At 52.1% G+C, this 16,796-nt stretch overlaps 1 non-coding gene across 1 annotated transcript; it reads left to right on the forward strand.

Moving 5' to 3' along the window:
* The first annotated feature begins 8,386 nt into the window (after window positions 1-8,386).
* On the forward strand, window positions 8,387-8,493 carry LOC111817437. The gene has a single exon (XR_002821637.1). It is a non-coding gene; the product is annotated as a U6 spliceosomal RNA (small nuclear RNA).
* Window positions 8,494-16,796: the final 8,303 nt, after the last annotated feature.

A 16,796-nucleotide genomic window follows, 5' to 3' on the forward strand; every position in this document is an offset into this window, starting at 1 on the left:
AGTGGGTTATCCTCAGAAGTTATTGACTTGAGCCTTTTACAGCTCATCGTATTAACATGGATTTACTTTATATACCTCATTTTTATACTTTTCTACTGGATGGTTAAGACCAAGATACAGCAAGACCTATATACCCAGAATTGTAACTTTTGTATCTGATAAGGTCAGCCAAGTACTCTCAGGATTTATCCTGTAGCCCTGTACCGCCCTTTGTACATCCTTTTGTCAGTGTCTGACCTGAGGATGAGTCACGGCCATTGCTTGACCAATTTGCTCTCTGTGAAAGCTTGAGAAAATGTTTTTCTCTCCATGTGACTCTCCCCAGGCTCATTTTAGATCCTCGAACACATTTCTCTGTGGCTCCATAATCTTCTTGAGATTTTAGAATTTTGGAACAGAAAAGCTGTGGACACTGGGCACAGGGACATCGCAGAGAGAGCCAAGGACTGTCAGGTCGGAGAATTCCTGCCTTCCTTCCTTTTCTAGAGAGTGACCAGTGGAGGGCCAGCTGCGGTGACATCCCGAGCGCCGCCACCGGGGCCCCTCTCTGTGAATGTCATCTCCAGGTGCCAGGCCCTGAGCCTCTGTACGGTGTCCTGTGTGTGAGGAACTGGCAGGACGTTGTCACTTCCTCTGGCAGCTGGCGCTCAGGACCGAGGTGCCCACCGTCTGGCCTTTTTGCCCTCAGGTAGGATGACCCTGGATTGCCTGTATTGTTTCATGTTGCCAGATCAAAATACGTGAGGTCGCGTAATTTATAAAGATAAAAGGCTTATTTTGGCTCACGCTTCTGGCCCGCGGTGAGTTCAGAGCCTTCTCGGTGGTGGGGTTCCAGGCAGCGCAGGGCGCCGAGGGCTAAGAGACAGGGCGCGTGCCTCCCACGTTCCGGCGCGGCGGTGCTGCGGTCCGCAGGAGCTCGCTTCGCCTATTCTCTTCCCTGCCTTGCTTCCCGCTGCCCAGCAGGGCCGCTGCAACGACCTCCCGGGTGTGACCTCTACCCAGGCTGCTGCTGGGCACCGCGGAGGAGGCCACCCCGTGATTGGGGGCCCTGAACGGAATCCCGAGCGGGGTTTGCGCTTTTCTCCTGCTTCCCGGAGTGCTTCTTACTCCGGCCGAGGACCCGCTCTGGAGCTTCGTTCTCATTTGTGAAGTGAAAGTGCGGGGCGCAGGGGGATCCCCCGTGACGTCCCTGCACGCGCTCAGCGCCGAGCCTCGGCGCTCTGGGGGCCTTAACACCCATGTTCCACCCAATCCTGGAAACGGCTCTGCGGATCCTTCGTCCATGTAGACAGTGGATCACGGACACCACACGGACCTGTTCCCTTTCTCCTTTGCAATGTCCTGACTGCTTTTCTAACGCTGTCCCCAAGCTGGAGTGACTCCCACACCTTATACTTCTAATCCTTACCTCTGCCCTTTGTGTAGATCAACTTTCCTGCTTCCCAGTGCCCAGGAAGCATCTGGAACTGTGGCCAACACACAAAGGGACCCAGAGCTTTGGCACATTCAGCTGCCTTCAGTGTCATCCTCTACTCCTGAGTGGGCGCTGTGCGGGGCGTGAATGTGGAGAGGGGTGTGGTGTCAGGGCAGGTGCAGGTGGGCGTGGCAGTGTATGACACGCTTCCCAAGTGACACAAAGTTGGGACTCTGAGGCTGGGTGACTGTGATCCCTGTGTCGTGGGTCTGGAGCAGGCATCCCCTGACCATGCTGTAAGTGCTGAGGTAAGGACATGAGTGTGTGGGAGCCGTGGCAGGTGTGGCAGATGCCACACTCCCGCTAGGACGGTCAGCTCAGCTTTCCAGTGGGGGTGGAGAGAACCTGAGGCAGACCTCGGGAGAGCTTCAGCATGTCCACAGCCTGAGCGCTCACCCCAGGGAGAGGGTAGAAAGGGTAAGCAGAAACAAGGACCTTTAGGAGGGTGTGCTCTAGGGCGGGCATTCCGGTTCACATCTTGATGTCCCCCTAAGCTCCGGCTCATCGTGGGGCGTGGGACTCACCCCTGAGATGAGCTCAAGGTGAGGCTGGAAGTGAAGCTGATTGGAGGCAGGGTGGGGGTGGGGGTCGCTGGGTGGCCTGCAGGGCCCGCCTCCTTCCTCCTCTGTGCTGTCTCTCTGCGCCCTGCCTGCGATGTGGTGAGCAGCTCTCCTCTGCTGCCCGGGTGCCGTGCTGCCCCGCGAGCTGACCACAGATGCTCCTCTACAAGTGTGGCCCAACATGACCCCTTCCTCCTTTAATTTGTGAGTGTTGGGCATTTTGTCCCAGCAACAAGAAAGTAACCACGACAGGTGGCTGGAGGACTCCTATAGCCAACGCAGTGTCCACGTGGACACCATGGCGCCTGGTCTAAGGACAGCTTTGCAGCCAACAGGGGCTCAGGGGCAAGGGAAACCACAGAGGTCTGGTCATAGCTGCAGAGGGCGCATGGCCAGGAGTCAGGGCTGAGTGTGAACGGAGGATGGGACGGCACCGGCAGCTGGGGGAAGGCTCAGAGCCCTTCTGGCTCGAGTGTGAGTAGTCTGAACCAAGCAACGAAGGTTGCACTGCAGGAGGAGGGCGGAGCACCACTGCGTAGAGCGCAGAGCCTGAGAGCGCAGCCCTGGGCCAAGTCAGCCTGGACCAGACTCGCCCGCGGCTGCGTGCTGTTAGCTGGGTGCTTGTGTTCTGTTGTGCTGGCTGCAGAAAGGGGTACATGCTTAACCCTAGCGCAGCGTTTGGCCCCTGGCCGCTTCCTCTCTGACGCCTCGTCCCGCCGGGCCTCCTGCGAGCTGAGCGGCTTTGCTCCATCTCTGCCCTGGCCACAGTGCACCCGCTGTGGAGCCAGACAACGCGGAACCGCGGCCCCGGGAACCACGAGCCAAGCTCACCCTTTCCGCGTTAAGTTGAGGGTGTTGACTACTGTGTCAGCAGCCGTAGAGCTGACCGATATAAGCATTTCACGTAGCACTGCTTGGTAGAGATAGAATTATTATTTTTGCTACTACAGAACAGAGAAAGAAGGACTCAGTTGCTGGTGAACTACTCGGGTTTCCAGATTGTCCATTCCGGAACAGCACATCCCTGTCCTCTAAGATCTGTTGTGTACAAACTATTTTCCTAGATCTGTGAGAATGAAGGAGGACACTAGTGCAAGCCACATGCACCACAGAAACTCAGCCTCACAGGGCTCCTGGGCACCGTGATGGCAGAGCAGCAACCCCAACATGTCCACATTCTAATCCTGAAACCTAGAAATGTGCCACGTTACGTGGCAAAAGAGGCTTGATGTGACAAAGGCTCTTGAGAGGGGAAAGTTACTCTGGGTTATCTGGGTGGCCCGATGTCAACACAAGTGCCCGTATAAGAGGGAGGAGGGAGTGTCAGAACCAGATGATGAGAGAGCCAATGTCAGAGCTGCATGTGGCCACGAGCCGAGGAAAGGCAGCCACCTCTGGAATCGAGAAAGGCAAGGAACGGCTGCTTCTATGGACTCCCTGCCGGAACAGCCCGATGACGCATCTTGCAGCTGACCTCCAGAGCTAAAATGATCGACAGGCCACCAGCCTTGTGCTCGTTGCTGCGGCAGCCTCAGGAAACCAGGAGGGGCCCACAGCGGAGGTGGCGACTCCACGCTGAGCAGCAGGGCCTTTCCTGACTGTTAGCCTCGTCTGGATGCATGAGTTTTGTTCCTTTCCTTGCCAGGGTGTGATTTGCCTCAGGATTTGCAAATAGACAACAGCAGAGAATGATTTCAAGAATATCGCTGCCTTCTGCACTGAGTGCTTCAGACCTGTGGGCGGTTTCACCCCACCCTGACCTGTATGCTGGGCTGATGACTGCATATGGGTACCGTATGACTTAGAAGTGACAATGCTGGTGACATTAGCGGGAAGTGCAGCCTGAGGGCACCATTGCAGCTGCCAGGAGTAGGCAGATGTGGGACCTCAGCTCCCACCTTCCCCTGGAGAGAACGTGGCCACACTCCAGCCACAAGCTGGCCACAGGAGGCAGAGAGCACACCTCGGAGCCGCCCGGCAAGCATAGCCACAAGTGGTCTCTTTCTGACCTCTCAGCTGCAACTGTGCTGTGGCAAGGAAGGGACCCTGGGGTGCCACTTCAGGGGCTGTAACGAGACGACCGTGTGGTGTTTTGCTGAGGGGAGCCGGCACTTGCACCCCAGTGAACGTCCTGGCCCAGTTCCTCTGGTCAGGGACCACATGCTCGGCGTGACCAGGCACCGGGTTGTGCGCTGGAATCCCCAGTGCACAGGGACCTGCCAGCACCAGGCCACCAGGCCCCCAGTCACCTTCCTGCAAGGCCTGACTGGTTGGCACCACGTACAAGCATGAGTGAGCACCTCAGCCTTTTTCAGCCTCAACATCCTCATCTGTAAAACGGAAGCAAAAGCGTTACTTTAATTTAATGGCTCGGGAGGTTGAGGCAGGAGGATTACGGGTCTCATCCCAGCCTAGGCAACGTAGTAAGAACTCGTGTCCAAAGAAAAGGCAAATAAAGAAATAAAAAAAGTTTGGAATGTACCTCAGAGTGAAGGCCCCGGGTTCAATCCTCCGTACCACAAAAGCAAATAAAAACCCCGAACTAAAACAAAACAAAACTCCTTCCAACTGAACTCAAATAATTATACAGACTAAATCAGTAAATGCCTACAAAGTGGTCACTAAATTTCAGACACTATGAACATTATTATGACTTACCAGGGTGAGAGGCACAGCACCTGGGCTTTGCAACTCTTTCTGTTTCCCTTGGCTGCTGCCAGCAGGACCGAGAAGTGAGTATTCTGGGGCTTTTCTGCGCATAAAATAAAATTCCTATATTATGACTGGACATCGTTATAAACTTAGATGGTCCAGAAGACCAGCTCTGTTTGTATGTGTGTGTGTGTGTGTGTGTGTGTGTGTGTGTGTGTGTGTGTAGGTGAAAAGCTTTTGCAGCTTGTACTAATGGCCAGGCCGTCCAGGAGGACTTCTGTGGACAGCTGTGTGACCTCTTCAGGGGGAAGAGCAGGGTGCAGTCAGGTATGCTATGAGAGGAGCAGGCACCAAGGCTGGCTGCTGTGCGTGGCAGGGGACAGTGGCCGTGTCTCTTCTGACACCTCTGGTTACGTAGAATAAAGGCTGTGTAGGGGGCCGGGGAGATGGCTCAGTGGAATAAGTGCTTGCCTGGCAAGCGCAAGGGCCTGAGTTCAATCCCCAGTTCCACTTAAAAAAAAAAAAAAGAATAAAGGCTGTGTGGATTCAACTGCACTTTTCTCTCGTTGCGTCTGCCCTGCAACCTGCTGAGTTATGTTAGATGGGAGGCTCACAACCCCAGAATTTAGGGTGCTGTTGCAGGTGGAGGGTGCTGCACAGGGGTGATGCGGGCACAGCCCCCAGGCAGAGCTTCTCTGTGAGCTCTTTGCTTCTCTTTTTCAGCTGCAAACAGGACACCAGGTAACTCGCGCCAGCCCAGGGGTCCTCGGAGCCCATCTGGACGCTACAGAGAGGTGACACCCTTGCAGTGGCAACACGCACCCCCAAGCATTCCGAGTGCAGAGCTCGGAGTTCAGTGAGACCAACATGTAAAGAGAGCACGTAGCATCCAACAGGAAAGAGCTACGCAGCAGCCACAGTCTCTGCTCAGATGGGAACGTGGGCCTAAACGTTGTACATCGACTTGGGCACACTTCCCGGGGGGATCCTGTGGAAGTTTTCTACTCTGTTCCCCACGGAACGCCTCACCAGCCTTGTGTTCTGTGAGGCTCCCACTCCACCCTCCCCTTTCCAAACTGTGGAAAAGAAAACTGGAGCGCCGCGGCCTTGCAGGCGGGTGATGGAGAGCTACTCTGGGTCTCTTGGAAGCCTGTTGTTCAGCATCATCTGTGTGTAGGGTGAAAGGCAGGGGACACAGGAAGGTGCCGTGTGTGTGTGTGTGTGTGTGTGTGTGTGTGTGTGAGAGAGAGAGAGAGAGAGAGAGAGAGAGAGAGAGAGAGCGAGAGAGCGAGAGAGCTCGAGCAAGCTGTGTTTGGAAAACAAAAACAAAGTCAAGAAGAGCCGGGGAGCACCAGACTGGTGAGCCCCGTGAATGAGTGCAGATAATGCTGGCTGCCAAATCACCCCACATTCCAGAGTTTGGGGTGTCAATGGCAAGAAGCAGATGAAATGCATCAATAAACCGTGGCATTTATTAGAGAGATAAGAAGCCCTGGGCCAAATGGTGGATGCTGAGGAAGACCAGAAAGGAAGACAGCATTTCTGTGCCTCGGTAGCGAAGTCTGCCTTACGGTTGGTGGTACGTGTGTGTGTGTGTGTGTGTGTGTGTGTGTGTGTGTGTGTTCTCTTAGAGCGGGTGCTTTTTGCACTGCTCCCCTCTTCGCCTGACAGTGCCTACAAATCAGCCCAGATGATAGATCTGTGACTCTATTATTAAAAAATAACAGAAAGTGGGTTGCACGGAATGAATTTTCTCGAGGGGAATAAAATCTATAGAAGCATTAACCACAAGCATCTCACTGTTTATAGAAACCAAACAAAGCCAACTGGAGCCAGAGTGAGCTGGCTCTGTCTCAGAGTGGCTCTTCTGGAGCCGGATGTTACCGCGGGGGCATCACTCTCAGGGCGACCTCTGTCTCGTAGCAGTAAAAGCCAGTGCGGTCGGAGGAGCTCAGAGTTCAAGCTGGTCTTTGTATCATGTAGTGATGAAGAGGACAAATGCAAAGACATATCTGCTTCTAGATTCTGGGTTTCAAAATGTTTGGGATTGGACAGTCTTCTTGTAGCTTCCTGATTTAGTGTTTAGGTTGGAAGAGAGAAAATATTTTGTACTGACAGAGATCAGATGCAGATGTGCTCGTGGGATTCGGGCACACGTCTTAGCTTCCACGTATGAGGAAGACAAGGCCTGCAGCCACGGGCCGGAGGCCGTCCGGGGGCTTCTGCCGCAGAAACGACGTCGGATGGTTATTGCTGTTGTCCGCCCCGCTCGTTATGGTTCGCCTGTGCTTTGGTGTGCACGGAGCTCTGTCAAAGTCCTGAGCAGCACTGTGTTTTACATTCATGAGGTTCCTCAGGACATTTACGGTGAAAATGCTTAAGGTTGCAGCTGCTGGGGCACAAGTTCCTGGAAACAGGCAGACACATCTGACCAGCACACAGAATGCCGGTCCACGTTGCTGGAGAGCCAAGACCTGCACAATGCACCCATTTCGTGGTCAGAGGAAACCCGGACCGAGTGTGTACATTGCCCAGAGCTGCTGGGAGGCTCCAAGCCCCCTCTCACTGGTGTGTGTAGAAACAAGGGGGGCGGTTGTGCCCAGTGGCCGTCTGAGCGCCGACACAGCCAGCGAAGTTTCTAGACGGCAAGTCGCAGACACAGCTGGGCCTCACAACTGATGGCTCGCTGTGAGGGTGGATGGTGGAAAATGTGGCCACAAATGTAAAAGCCTGTGTGGGCCACACTTGGTTTACAAGTGAAGCAGACCCGTGTCCGTGTGGGGGAATGTGGGGACTCGGGCCCTGAGAGGACAGTCTCAGGGGACACCTGTGTCTCAGCCTAGCTCTCCACCGTGCTCCTTGAGGAGGCTTCAGACCTACCAACTTTCTTTTTTCAGAATTTTTGGGAAATTCAGACTACTACGTTGAATCCCAAACTTTAAAAATGGCTCAAATTTCTTAAATCGCTGTGCGTTCACTGTCTGTACACTCCAGAGGGTCAACTATGGCTGCCAGGCCGCCATTTTGGGCTGTGGACCAAGTGGCTCTCCGAGGAGGCCCTCCTCCTCCCCACAGAGACACTCATTTCCCGGCATCCCTGGCGGTGTCTGCATGAGGGAAGGAAGGCTCTCGCGCTGCCACTTACCGTGCTGCGGTTCACAGGACACGGCCCACCTGTCTGTCTCACCCGGAAGCTATTTGGAGAGAGCTCGCTTGTGCACAGCACATGTTGCTTAACCCTCAGGAAGGCTTCATGAGGTGGAGACTCTTCCGTGTGTAGAGACGGAGATGTGGAGTGAGCAAGCTGCAAGGGAATTGCGCAGGCTCATAGAACTGACTCGTGGTAGAGAAGAGAAGAGTTAGGTCAGATCTTTGGATTTTTAGTTCTAATTTTCATTGTGAAAGTAATTCTTTAAATAGATGAGGATCTATAAGCCACTAAAATCATCACCATCAGCAACAACCTTTCGATTGGCTCCTTCTTTCAGCCGTGGTCCCTTTAAGCCTCTAAACACAGGGTTTACAAATAGAATCTGCCCTGGGTGCCTTCCTATATCTCTGGAAAAAAGAGAGACTTGAGAACAAGAGGCAAATTGGCAGTTCAATTTTCCTCTCTTCTTTCTCCCTCCCCTCCCCTCCCCCTTCCTTCCTTTCCCCTCCCCTCCTTTTCTTTCTCTTCTCTTCTTTTAAAACCAGGTGTGTGCTCGCTTCGGCAGCACATATATTAAAATTGGAACGATACAGAGAAGATTAGCATAGCCCCTACACAAGGATGACATGCAAATTCATGAAGCATTCCATATTTAAAAAATAAAAATTAAAATTAAAAAAATAAAACCAAGTGTGGTACCATATGTCAGTTTAATTCCAACGCTCTGGAAGGCTGAAGCAGGAGACTCCCAAGTTCCATCCTAGGCTGGGTAATTCATCAACTTAATTAGACCCTGTCTCAAAATAAAAAAAAAGAATATTCATTTTAAAAGGGCTGGGGCTGTTGCTCGTGTGAAGGCCGTGGGATAACCGCCCGCACCTTTGGGAAACCAACAAACCTCCCCAGGTTACTGAGATATAGCTGATGCGGAGTAACACACACTTCATGTGTAGAATTCCACAGACACGCACATGCGAGAGCCATCGGCACTCTCAGAGCATGCGCGTGCCCCTCAGCCCTGTGTCCTCGCCCTCTGCAATCCATCCTTGTCTCTCGGCCCTGTCCCCAAGTGACAATGGATCTGCTTTCTTTCACTACACATTTGTTTGCATTCCTCTGTGTTTTATATAAATGGAATCATACAGGATGGACTTTCTCTGACCTGGCTTCTCCCTCTTGTCTTCCCGCATCAGTGCCCATCTGCGCAGTGTGTGTGTCGTTGGTCATTTCTCCTGAGGGCAGACTCGCTCTCCACTCTGTGGGGTTCTATAGCTTGGAGATGCCCTCTTCCATGGGAGAGATGTGGCTTGTTCCAGGAGGGGCCCCTGCAGATGCAGCTGCCAGGGCCATCCATGTGTACATCTTCCTACAGTTGCATGGTTTCGTTTCCTCCCCTCGGGCAAAGCTGGGAGTGGCACGGCTGGGTGCTTGGCAGAGGAGTGCTGAATTTTCCAACTGCCAGTGTGCTTTCCAAAGGTGCCGTCCACCTGCCCAGCAACGCTGTGGGAGGGGCCCAGCTTCTCTTCACCCAGGCAGTCTTGAACTTCTGTCTAATACGCAGGTAGCATTATCTTATGGTTTTAACTTGAAACTCAAGTGGCCAATGATGTGGAGCACTTTTCAATGTACTTACTTGTCATCTGGGTCTCTGGAGCTGGAGATGTGCATGTTGCAGGATCTCTCTATCTCTCTCCATCTCTCCCTCTGTCTCTGTCGGTCTGTCTGTCTCTCTCCCCACCCCCTTTTGGTAGAGATTGAACCTAGGGACCTTCAACATGTAGACAAGTGCTCTGCCACAGAGCTACCTTTGCAGCTCATGTTCCCCCTCACTGTTTCTTATTATTGAGCTTTGGATGTCCTTTACATAGTGCGGGCACAAGCCCTTCATCAGCTGGCCTCAGCTGGCCAGTGTCCTCTCTAGGCAGTGTCCGCTGAAGAGCAAGATATTTTAATTCTGATAAAGTCAAATTTATCTACTTCTTTTACAGCCTATACTTTTGGTGTTTTTGATTAAGAAATATTGCCTACCCCAAGGAGAAAACAAAACTTTTATGTTTTCTACATGGCTTTCTTCAATGCTTTTACATAATTTTTAAATTATAGGTTGAACATCCTCTACCCAAAATGTTTGGCATGCCTGTTTCAGATTTTGGAGTTTTTTAGGTTTTGATGCATTTCTGTAGACCTACTGGTCGAATATTCCTAATCCTTAACTTTTAGGAGATTTGGATTTTGGAGAACTTCAAATTTCGGATTTTCAGATTAGGGGCTTCAATCTGTAGTTTTCCTTGCCTTTTAATATGTTTTCTGATTTCCCTTGTGAAATTATTCTTTAATGCTAGGGTTATCAGATGCTGATTATTTCCCAAATGTGTATGGATTTTCTACATACTTTTTATTATTGATTTCTAGAATAATTGACCTGTAGTTAGAAAGTACAATCTATGATCTCAGTCCTTTGAAATTTATTAAGATTTATTTTAATGGCTAACACATGGCCAGTCCCGCCGGCTGCGCTGTGAGCGCCGACGCGGCCATCTGCTCCTCAGCTGCTGGGCACAGGGTTCCGCTCACATCTACGGAATCAGGTTGGCGGAAGTGCTCGCCGCACCTGACGGAGCTTCGCTGATCTTTTAGATTCCTTCCCTATCAATTACTGAGAAAGAGATATTCAAGTCTCCAACTATAGTTGTTAATTTCTGGTCTCCCTTTAATTTTGTTGACTTATGCTTTCTATATATTTTCAAGCTTTAACTTTTACGTAAACATACAAACTTTAAGATTTATAGGCCCTCTTGATTAATTAACTTTTTGAAACTTTTGTTTTTTTCAGTGCAGGGGGTGGAAGGAAGGTCTTGCACATGCTGGGCAAGCCCCACCGCCGAGCCTCAGCCCAGCCCAATCAGCGCTTTAAGGTCATGAGGCAGCCCTCCAACCTGCCTGGCTACCTTAGAGCCACATTTGTTTTTTATAGCTACTGCTTGTGTGATGTACCTTTTTTCTGTTTTTACTTTTGGCCTGTGTCTTTGTATCTCATGGGCGTGCATCTTCTAAGTACAGCATATGGGCAATCCGTACTGCTTCCCACCTCACCCCATAACTGGACTCTTCCACATAGAGATTTTCCTTTAGGAAAATACAAAAATCCTGTTATAATTATAACAATCATTTTGCAGTACTAGAGATGGAATCCAGGAGTGCATTACCTCAGAGCTATAGCCTCAGACCCTTTTTATTTCTTATCTGAGACCAGGCCAGGATGGCCTCAAGCCTGCGATCTTCCTGCCTCAGCCCCTCGAATGTCTAGGCGCGCAGCAGGAGCCCCATGCCCAGCTGAGGCTTTGATTACTCGTTAAAGCTACAGCTTCTGCCTGATTACTTCAGAATTCTCATGCCAAGAGGCTGATAGCCAAGTAGTGGGTCACCTCCTGGCAGGAGCATGGGGCCCTGGCTGTCCACAGGGGTGGGCTTCTTCCTGAGCAGTGAGCCTTCCCCTACCTCGCACGTGGCATGGCCACGAGAACTCTGGACCTATATCCTACAAGTTGGCTGTTACAGGCTGGCTTAGCTCCACACAACCTCTTTCCTACCCACAGACATCATGCAGTAACGGGGCCTCCTAAGCCATATGGGCCCAAGCAACAGCTTGGATGCCGTCTTGCCCCGTAACCAGATCTGCAGAAAGCTGATTCTTCCATGTCCTCGCTGGTGACGTAGGGACTTCCATTTGAGAGCCGGGCCTGTCCTCTAGGCCACACATTCAGAAAGCTGGTCCTACCCAGGTGCCAGGCAGGCCCATGCACATGACTCCCGTTCCCAAGGAAGCTGCCCCCGCCTCCCGGTCATCCATGCGTGAATTTTTCCAGCCGACTGGAGTGGCCGGTGCCTTGTGTGCTGCCTGGGTGTCCACGTCCTGCCCCGGGAGTTGTGCTGAGGCCTAGCTCCATGCACCATGAGCCAGGCTGCCCTGGCTGCCCTTCCAGTCTTTCTGCTCCTCATGATAATTGAGTGCACATTGTCTCTTCAGCTAAGCACTCCCATATGGCCTTATCTTGGCCGTTATCATCCTCATTACTATCAGCAATCCCTGTTTTATAGCAGCATCTCCCACTTTGAGCTTTGGCCTGCAGAGGAGCCATGACTGAGCCCTAAGGATGCGGGTGTCCTTCCAGGACGCGCCCCTTTCCACACCTATCTCGCGATTCCAGCTCTCTCTTTCAGTATTTATTGCCACAGTCCCACAGAACATATGGTGGTGTCTTGCGTTTCAGTTGCAGGCATTTGCTTTTGACTTGCCTCTAGGAGATCTGAGTTCTCCACGACCACTACCACCCCGCCCCCCAGCATTCCCACCCTCTGTCTTCTGGTCATAATTAGATCTCGGTTAGATCCAGTTTCTGGAATGGTATGTTCATAGCATCTCTATCTATAGCCAAGTTGTGTAATATGCTACTTACACACTTCAGTTGTGCAGTGCTGTGAGTCACGCTCAAGGCCTCACGTGTGCTACGCAGGGATTCTACATCCAAGCCCCACCCCCACCCGATACGCTATGGCTTGTTGTTCATCCATTGGTATTTCAGGAAGTTCATGTTATCTTACATTTGTGGTTACTTTATTTTCTATATTCTTTACCAATTTGCCCCAAACCTTGGCCTCAAAGGAGAAAATCTTTCTCAGACATAAACCCACCTGTGAGTCTCTCAGCCAGGCCTTTTCCTCCACCAGAGCCTGAGACTGTCCCAACCTCGAGTCCTTCTCCCTCACACTTATCCTGCTCCCCCGCGGGAGCCATCTTCATCGTCCTCTCGGAATTGCCTTCTCCTCCCTCTGCCTCTATCCCCCAGGAGTGTTTCCCCTTCATCTGCCTTCTTGAACAGCTGGAGTTTGTCCTGCGCAAGGCTCCTTAGCCGGGCATGTGGCGGGCTGAGAGCTCCACTTTCTAGTCCCTGGAGCCTGTGCATGTGCTGTCTCTCATGGTGAAAGAGACTTGCCCGTGTGATCAAGGGAAGGACTTTGTGGTTGTGATGTGGTCTGGGCTTACCACATGGGCCCTGTGAATGACAAGTGGGCGTCAGATAGCGGACAGTGTGAAGACAGAAACAGGGAGAGGCGTGGAGACGCTGCCCTGCTGGGTTGAGATGCTATCGGCAAGGGTTGCAATAACAAGGCAGCGTTAGGGGCTGAAAAATAATATTCGCTTCTCTAGAGCCTCTCAAGGGAACTAGTTTGGTGGACGCTGGACTTCAGTCCAACAAAACTAATTTCAGCCCTGTACTTGGAGGTGTTGCCTGCCTACAGATGCTCCCTCTAAATGGTGCCTCAGCTGGGTGTGGAAGTCCAAACAGAAAATATTTCCTTCAGAAGTTTAAAACAAGGGGCTGGGGAGGTGGCTCAGTGGAATAAGCGCTTCCCTGGCAAGCAAGCGCAAGGGCCTGAGTTCAATCCCCGGTTCTGCCAAAAAATAAAAATAAATAAGTTGTGGGTGCCAGAAGTTTAAAACATTTCTCTAGGGCTGTCTTCTTTCAGTACTGTTGTAGGAAGGCCACATATAATTTTCATTCTTAATTTTTTTGTATGTAATCTCTCTTTATTTTTTAAACCTTTGGAAGCTTTAGGAACTTTCCCCTCAATATTCTGTCCACCTTTCTTCCTTCTGTTAAAAATGGGGACAAGATAAATTTCAGAGAGTTTTTGGCAATCCAAGTTAGCATCTAACATCTAACCAGAAACATCTAACATTATCAAGTGCCTAGTGCGGTGGACTGACGGCTGACAATCAACTTGTAACGCCCACCCGAGGACTGTCACCAACAACATGAAGAGAACAGGCGAGGAAGAGATGGCACTGTCCGTTCTCCTGGAGGACGCTGTCGCAGTGGCTTTCCCGATTCAACCTTGGCTGTTCCTGTGGTCAGAGGAGCTCAGGATCCTGTTGCTGAGGATGGCCGTGGTCCACTCTGGGGGAGCTCTGTTCCGTCCTTTGAGCATCCCTTCCTGGCTCCGGAGGGGAAGATGATGCCCTGTTCAGGATCCTGAGGAGCTGGTCATGCTGGCTTTCCTGATATGGACTCGGCTGTTCTTGTTGGAAGAGCTCAGGACCGCGCTGCTGCTGAGGATGGCTGTGGTACCTGGCAGGGGGTGGGGTGCTCTGGTCCTTCACTTGAGCATCGTTTCCTGGCTCCAGTGCAGGCCGTCAGCCTGCTGGCACAGATCCTTCCTCCTGCTGGCACAGGCTTCCTAGCTTCTGTCACTGGCCTTGGGCCTTCCCAGCAGTGCAGATCCTGGATACAATCTTGCATGAGACATTGTTGAGACTCTCAGCTTCCAGCTGGACACTTGGTATTGCTGTGCACACAGACCTCCTGCACTCCTTTTGTACTTGGCTCTTTGAGTGGCTATTACAAAACAGTTCTGTAAGTTACGTGTCTTGTACTCCTTGTAAACCCTGACTACAATACCTAGTCTTCCTAGATTGTCATCAAAGCACTATATGAGTTAAGTAACAGTAAGGGGAGTTGGAGAAAGATAGCTTGGAGGTCTAAGCCCCTTCCTGGCAAGCACATGAACCCAGGTTCAATCCTCAGTACCATGCCCAACCAAGTACCAAATAAATAAATAGTTTTTTTTTTTTTTTTTTTTTTAAAGAAGTTGTTTATGAATAAGGGAACCACCAGGCAGAAAGAGATTAGGGCTGAATGACAAACATGCCAGAAGCAAGTATTAATTGGGAAAGAAAAATAAATTGTTGACAGTTTCAGAATTTCCCTCTTTGGGAGATTTTGTAGGGACACCCCCAGTCACATGATCATCTGTCAGCAGGCGCTCAGTGTGTTTCTGCCTGGCCTGAGGATTTACAGAGAGCGACTCTCCTGTTGGCAGCTGGGGCCCATGCCAGGCTCCTTCTGTCTGTGGGGTAAGCTAGTTAAGGCTGGTTTTAAGGTCTTGTTGGCTCCGTTTCCTGCAGGTTTTTAGCCCTGGGTGCCACTTGAAGTTGACTTTACTTTTCATTTATTTATATTTTTATGTATTTGGTGCAGGATTTCACTATGCGGATCGGACTGCTAGTGATCCTTGTGTTTGCAGCCTCCCCAGTGCTGGTTTTACAGGCACGCAACACCACACCCAGACTCTGTCACAGGCTCAGCACACTCTGGGGCTGGGCCAGTGCGGCACTGAAGTTGACTTTAACACCAGCCTGGCATGGGCGCTGCTGGGGTTTGCAAAGAAAAAACTGAGCAGAGGAATACAGGTGCCTGTCCAGGTAGTTGGCTGGGCCCAAGGATGGGGAGCAGGAACCCACAGCCACCACCTGGCTTCTGTGCCTGGCCTTGCCTTTCAAGCGATCCCTTTTGGAATCACTTTTTTTTTTTTTTTTTTTTTTTTTGTAGGCGGCACAGAATCTTCTCGCCTTTGGAGAACTGGTGTGCTAAGCGGGAAGACCTTTGGGATGGCGGGCTGTCTTTCCCGGTCTCACAGCTTGGTTCTGCTCAGCCAGCTCTGCGGTGGCAGGGCCTTGTGAGCCTCCCACTCCCACATTCCGCTCCTCAGTGTTCTGTGATTAAGCTCCCGGCAGGCTTAAGTGCTGATAACAGTGCCATTAACTTCTGTATGCTCAGCATCTGTTACCTAAGATACCTGGGGCTGGGGCTGGGGCTGGCCAGGCTGGGGCTGGGGCTGGGGCTGGGGCTGGCCAGGCTGGGGGCTGGGGCTGGGGCTGGGGCTGGGGCTGGGGCTGGCAGAGGCCAGGGCTCTGCTGGCAGTGTGTGGTGATGGTGGAGGGGGATAGCAGCCCCATGCCAGGGACCTAGACTTCCTGCAGACCTCTGGGCCATCAGAGACGGTTTCCAACAAGGGCATCTTGTGCAGCAAGTCCTTGGTGCTTGCCTGGAGAGAACTGAGACCGCCCTGAAGGGGCTTACGTGGAGAAACCGGAGCACTTGCCTCTCCCCGCGCTGGGACTGACCCAGGCCCCTTGGCCTCTTATCCCTTGACCTCAGGTCACAGTGTGAGGAAGGGGTGTGTGACCCAGGCAGCCAGTGAGGGTCCCACACTGAGTTCCGGGAGGAGAAAGAATGATTTTGTCTAGCATTAGCCACTCACCTGCCTAAAGGAACAGGGCCAGGATGCTGGCACTGGGGGACCAGCTGGGTCACAATGAGGGCCACGTTTGCTTTCTAAGGTCTCAGCTGTAAGGCCAGCCCTCCTGGGTATGAGAAGTATACTTTCTCCAGCCAGCAGGCCGACTAACTGGTAGAGAGGGGCTCTGGAGAAAGGGCATTCTCGAATTCCTGAAGGGCGGCCTCACCTCACTCCTGGGGAGAAGGTGGGCCCTCAGGACGCACACCTCCTTCCACAGTGCACAGGACCTGTGCTCTCTGCTTGCCCCAAACCAGATCTGGGTGTTCCTGGGGCTGCAGGGACTCCAACAAGTCCTTCACTCTCGCTTTGCATCTCTGCTTGTAGAACCAGAACCTGGGCCCACGAATGTGCTGTTCTGAGTAACTCGCTTTGTGTCAGTGGAGAGTTTAGGAGCACTCAGCGCTGGGCGCACAGGGGTCTTCAGTAAGTGCCCACGTGGTCGTGGGCAGGCCCTGGCTTCTTGTCCCTCTGGCTCCTGCATCCCAGGGCCCAGGGCCAGGCTGGAGTGGCAAGTGCCGAACACTTCTTGTGTTCAGTGACTTCCCCACAGCTGCGGTCTCCGCGAGCAAAAAAACCCACGGAGTGAACGCGGGAAATAGACACAAGCACTGGGGGAGCAAACCGGAAGCAGAAGACGCAGAAAGAGTGGAAAGGACAGAGTGCGGGTGATGCTCAGGCGGGCGCCGGGCCCTCTTCGCACGGTGTGGACAGGGTGCGGCCGCAACAGCCTCCGGGATGCGACTCTCCTCAAGGTCCCGAGGCAGCAAAAACCCTTGGCAGACGCAGTAGAACTGGAAATGAACCGGAGGGTCCGCGG

The sequence above is a fragment of the Octodon degus genome, unplaced genomic scaffold (genome assembly GCF_000260255.1).
Source record: "Octodon degus isolate 3935 unplaced genomic scaffold, OctDeg1.0 scaffold00057, whole genome shotgun sequence".
NCBI lineage: Eukaryota > Metazoa > Chordata > Mammalia > Rodentia > Octodontidae > Octodon > Octodon degus.